The sequence below is a fragment of the Mytilus californianus genome, unplaced genomic scaffold (genome assembly GCF_021869535.1).
Source record: "Mytilus californianus isolate M0D057914Y unplaced genomic scaffold, xbMytCali1.0.p SCAF_53, whole genome shotgun sequence".
In the NCBI taxonomy this organism is placed as follows: Eukaryota; Metazoa; Mollusca; class Bivalvia; order Mytilida; family Mytilidae; genus Mytilus; species Mytilus californianus.
The window spans coordinates 413,676-420,242 of NW_026262705.1; positions in this window are offsets into that span (position 1 = coordinate 413,676).

Genomic DNA, 6,567 nt, shown 5'->3' on the forward strand with positions numbered 1-6,567 from the left:
AGGGTCATTAAAATTGATTAAAGTTTCCGTACTTACACAACGCTCCATGATTTATTCGAACAGTTGAAATGTTAATGTTAATGTTCAAGTTATACTTCGAGTTGGAATATTAGTTCGCGTGAGCGTGAGAGTTAAAGTTTGAGTTACACTTCGAGTTAAATTAAAAATTCGGGTATTTAGCATTTTTAATGAGTTTATCTCCCTCATTATAAGGATTTAACTAGCAGGTCGAACAACTGATGTTCTTAAACCCTGCTGACTGCCATTGGCGATTGTCAAATAAACGGATCACAAGATGTAACAAAATAGATCTTAATATTAAATTATTACTAAACAGAAAACAATATACTTGCGGATAAGATGGTATACCGCAAATATGAGGTGTAAAAATTTGTACACCATATATATATATATAAATACGTCTAAACAAGTGACAACTCTAGGAGAAATCCATCCATTGGATCACCAGTGAAGGTGATACACAGCTGAAAACACATACTATATCCATAATTACTCTGAATATCAGCACAACAATGTTAAATCTGAAAATTTGTGGAAGCAAACTTTTGTTCTTCCCTCGTCGGGATTCGAACTCATGCTATTGGGATATCGAGACAACACCGCCTGCACTGTGTCCAGCGATCTAGACCACTCGGCCATCTAGACTGAACTAAAAATTCAGCTTTCGGTGGCCTAGTGTTACCTTTCCTCGTCCGTCAGTAGAATCTAGAGTTGTATATGATACATTAGGCATGAATATGGAATTGATTGCAGATTAGCTAAGTTATCTGTACTAAAAGATCGTATGAGCAGGCGGTGTTGTCTCGATATCACAATAGCATGAGTTCGAATCCCGGCGAGGGAAGAACTAAAATGAGCTTCCGCAAATTTTAGAGTGTGACATTATCGCACCTTAATATATAATTATACAAGTCTAAATTGAAATCAACATTCAAACCTATGATTCCGTTGGATAAAAACCGCAATTTTCATACGTGTGCATGCAAAACAAATTTCTTTGTAGAGGGGTCTAAATACAGCACAAACAGCATTTTTATATTTTAACAAAACGCCTTTGACTATTAGCTCGAACAACAGATGTGCTTAAACACTGCTGACTGTCATTGGCGATTGCCAAATGGATCACCAGATGTAACAAAATGGATCTTAATTATTAATTTAATACCAAACAGAAAACAAATGCGTTTTGTTAAAATATTCTTTTTCACTTTTTTGGCTTTTTTGAAAATTTTGTTTGTGCTGTATTTAGACCCCTCTAACAAGAATTTTTTTTTGCATGCACACGTATTAAAAATGCGGTTTTTATCCAACGCAATCGTAGGTTTGAACGTTGTTTTCAATTTAGACTTGTATATCCGGATATGGTGTAAAAATTTTTGCACCTAATGTTTGCGGTATACCATCTTTCCGCAAGTTTATTGTTTTCTGTTTGGTAATAAATTATTATAAGATCTATTTTGTTACATCTGGTGATCCGTTTATTTGGCAATCGCCAATGGCAGTCAGCAGGGTTTAAGAACATCAGTTGTCGACCTGCTAGTCAAATGCGTTTTGTTAAAATATAAATTTTCACTGTTTTGGTCTTTTGGAAAATGTTGTTTGTGCTGCATATAGACCCCTCTACCAAGAAATTTGTTTTGCATGCACACGTATAAAAATTGCGGTTTTTATCCAACGCAATCATAGGTTTGAACGTTGTTTTCAATTTAGACTTGTTTATATTTTTTCGTTTGGGCTTGTATTATATTTGCCTTCGGGTTTATATGATCCGTTCATCCTATTTCAACTCTTTCAAAATTCAAGAGTCTATCCTAAATTGAGGTAAATTATGTGGTCTTCCAATAACTGTTTCGATTCCTAACATCACTGATGAGACATTAATTGTCGAAATCCGGATATGGTGTACAATAAAAATATTTGCACCTTTGTTTGCGGTATACCATCTATGCCGCAAGTTTATTGTTTTCTGTTTGGTTTTAAATTGATAGTTAAGATCCATTTATTACAGCTTGTGATCCGTTTATTTGGCAATCGCCAATGGCAGTCAGCAGGATTTAAGAATATTTGTTGTTCGACCTGTTAGTCAAATGCGTTTTGTTAAAATATACTTTTTCGCTTTTTCGGTCTTTTGGAAAATGTTGTTTGTGCTGTATTTAGACCCCTCTAACAAGAAGTTTGTTTTGCATGCACACGTATAAAAATTGCGGTTTTTATCCAACGCAATCATAGGTTTGAACGTTGTTTTCAATTTAGACTTGTATATATATGAAATATATACTTGTGTATAGATACAGGAAGATGCGGTATGAGTGCCAGTGAGACAACTAATTTATAAAAATAAACCATTATAGGTCAAAGAACGTTTGTTGAATGTTTATATTAGAAATCATAACGTTTCTCTGAAATCGCTATAAAGTTTGTGATATCTTATTTCTGAACAATAATTATCAGGTACTTCAAAAATCCCCCACAACATTTTTTTTCAGAAAAAGGAAGTGGTATCTATGGTTACTGCAAAGGAAAAGAAACTTTTTTATTCTGCCAAAATTTCAATTTTTGCTGAAATTCCCGAATGTCGCCATACAATATTAACAATAATCTGCAAATTTGGGAGAAGAAGTATTGATGTTTATAGAAGAGAGATATTTAAGGATGAATGTGAAGGTATGTAGTACTAGTATTAGAATCCAATGTACTCCCGCTATTGGTAATCCCTGTAATTATGTTAATTTGAATTTAATTGCTTATATAATTAGCTTAGTTTATTCTACTACATGAAATGAATCTGTGTATTTAACAAAAAGTAAAATAACAAAAATACCGAACTCAAAGGAAAATTCAAAACGAAAAAATCCCTTAACAAATGGCAAAATCAAAAGCTCAAACACATCAAACGAATGGAACTGTCATATTCCTGACTTGGTACATGCATTTTCTTATGTAGGAAATGGTGGGTTAACCCTGATTTAATAGCTAGCTTAACCTTTTACTTAAAGATTGCATGACAGTCGCATAAAATTTCATTATGTTGACAACAATGTGTGAGCAAAAGCAAACAGGTAGAAATAAAAAAACAAAAAATGGGATACAGCAGTCAATATTGTGTTATAATCTTGATCTCTTTAAAAAATACACAACTATGTCAACAAATAAAAACAAAATGACATACAGACAAAGCACATAAGTATAAATGAAGACAAGAATACAAAAAATGACCTTAGCACTATAACACAACGGCGGGATGTTTAAATACAATGTACCGAGCCATGCCAAAAGGATAAAAATATACAAAGACAAATAAAAAGAACATGTTTATACGGAATTAAAGCTTTCTAAATATTTTACCTTAAGTTTAACTTCATAGAAACCACGTATATCCTGAAGTGTACATGTATCAGCTTTCTACTTGTCTATTTTCAACATACCTTTAAAATTATACAAGAAAGAAGAGGCCTCCCGAATAGAGGTACCACTAAAAATAACCCGGCTGGTTTTCTGGAAATCTTAAATTAGTATACTATGGAGTGCATTAATCCTCAATGTTGAATGCAAACTCACAGACAAGTTAATTTTTGGCTCAAAATGGTCTTAATATATTCCCTTTCACCAAAAGTTTCATTTCTGCCAATTTGTTGGTTAGTTTAAGTAAACAATGACATCAAATGCACTATTTCTTGTCCGAGTAGGCCTACTTTCACATACGTTCTAAATTGGAGGGAGTAATTGGTGGTCTGACACCTAAAGAGCCCAAAAAATGATCAGAAATCTTTTGTTTTTCTTTATTCTTAATACTTAGTCAATTTGTAGTTAAAACATCATATCTGAGCATAATGCGACTTATATTACAAATTTCACAGCTCAATTTAAATTGACTGTGATGTATGATTTTTTTAGAAAATACTTGAAAATTTAATTTTGGACTACAGGAACATAAACTTTCAATATCAAGATTAGTTTTTGTTGATTTTTCCTTGTTTGTTCTACTGCTTTAAAGACTTTCCTTAATTTTTGCAATGAGTTTAGTAAAAAATCCAAGGTATTGAAGAGTCAAGGAATAGTGACCCCCCTTTTTCACCTGGTGTCAGTAATGGGACTATTAATTGATCAAAAGTGAATGCAAACTCATAGACAGGTAAATTTTGGCTCAAAATGGCCTTAATATATTTCTCTTTCACCAAAAGTTTCATTTCTGCCAATTTGTTTTTTAGTTTAAGGTAGATCATAGGTATATATTTCTTGAGATAGAATTTTCTTATACTTTGCCAAAATGAAGATTTTGCTATGCTTTTTTCAAAAATATAATAAAAAGTAATGGTCACCGTGCTATTTTCCATACTATGAGTCGTTGAAAATTGCCTAAATTTGGTTAGATTGTTCATGAAAAAACACATTTGTGTGCATAAAAAAAAATCTATGAGATAGAATTTTGAAATAAATTTTGAGAAGATAGGTTTTATAATATGTTTTAAGAAAATAAAAATAAAAAATGGTGTCACCGAACTTATTTTCCTGCGACAAGTAAAAATTAAAAATTTCCCAATCAGTCCAGTATATATTTTTTACTAAAAGAGTTATCTTCCTTGAAATACCTCATTTGAAAAATTTGAGTCTAAAAACAAAAAAAATGATATTTGTTTAAATATTTTGAGTTATACAATAAATCATCAATTTTTATTTACATAAATAAACAGTCTAACTAATAAATTGTAAATCTGTCTCCAAATTTGCAGATTTAGGCAAATAACTAGACCGATTTTGTACTGGGATTGTACAATCCAAGATGGTGGTATACTATGAATCTACCTTAAGTAAACAAAAACATCAAATGCACTATTTCTGTCCGAGTAGGCCTACTTTCACATACGTTCTAAGTCGGAGGGAGTAATTGGTGGTCTGAGACCTAAAGTGCCAAAAAATTTGATCAGAAATGTTTTGTTTTTCTTTATTCTTAATCCTTAGTCATTTTGTAGTTAAAAACATCCTATCTGAGCATAATGTGACTTATATTACAATTTCACAGCTCAATTTAAACTGACTGTAATGTATGATTTTTTTTAGAAATTACTTGAAAATTTAATTTTGGACTACAGGAACATAAACTTTCAATATCAAGATCAGTTTTTGTTGATTTGTCATTGTTTGTTCTACTGCTTTAAAGACTTTCCACAATTTTTGCAAAAAAATCCAAGGTATTGAAGATTCAAGGAATATTGACCCCCCTTTTTTCACCTGGTGTCAGTAATGGGACTATTATTTGATCAAAAGTGCAGTCATGGTCATTTAATTGTTTTATTTACTATCAGTAAATAAAATTTAAGATATACAAATTTTATTTGAGATAATAAATGGGATTTTTGTGAGTTTATGCAGTGTTAATATAAGGCTATGTTTTCTAGCAAAAACATGGTATGACACAATGATATAAGGGGTAAAAATCAAATTATTTCATTAAACCTTCATGACAACAATTTTTGTTGGGTAGTAAACAACCTATGTTTTCATGTTCAACACCACAGAAACAACTTACAGTGCATTTATAAAAATTTTGGACACTTTTTTTATATGAAAGCATATTGTCAGGTTGGGAAAAGCTAAATATAGCACAAATTCAGGTTTAAGGCTCTAAATTGTCAATATGTGACTTTTTGACCCCCCAAAAAAATGAACTGTGGCTACAACCATTTCAAATGATCAGTTTAGACAAAAAAATCAATTGTTTTCTGATTCTGGGGTTTCACTGCATTTCGCTTTAAAGGTGTCAGACCACCAATTAAAAGTCCCTATTTGTTAAATCAAAATTTGCAAATCTCATAGCTTTCTAAATATTTTACCTTAAGTTTAACTTCATAGAAACCAGGTGTATCCTGAATTGTACATGTATCAGCTTTCTACATGCCAAATTTCAACATACCTTTAAAATTATGCAAGAAAGAAGAGGCCTCCCGAAAAGAGGTACTACTAAAAATAACCCCTGGTTTTCTGGAAATCTGAAATAAGTATACTATGGAGTGCATTAATCCTCAATGTTGAATGCAAACTCATAGACAAGTAAATTTTGGCTCAAAATTGTCTTAATATATTTCTCTTTCACCAAAAGTTTCATTTCTGGCAATGTGTTGGTTAGTTTTAGTAATCAAATGCACTATTTTGTCCGAGTAGGCCTACTTTCACATACGTTCTAAATTGAAGAGTAATTGGTGGTCTGACACCTAAAGAGCCAAAAAAGTTGATCAGAAATCTTTTGTTTTTCTTTCTTCTAAACCTTAGTCAATTTGTAGTTAAAAACATCCTATCTGAGCATAATGCGACTTATATTACAAATTTCATAGCTCAATTTTAACTGACTGTAATGTATGATTTTTTTAGAAAATACTAGAAAATTTCATTTTGGACTACAGGAACATACACTTTCAATATCAAGATTAGTTTTTGTTGATTTTTCCTTGTTTGTTCTACTGCTTTAAAGACTTTCCACAATTTTTGCAATGCGTTTAGTAAAAACTCCAAGGTATTGAAGAGTCAAGGAATATTGACCCCCTTTTTTTC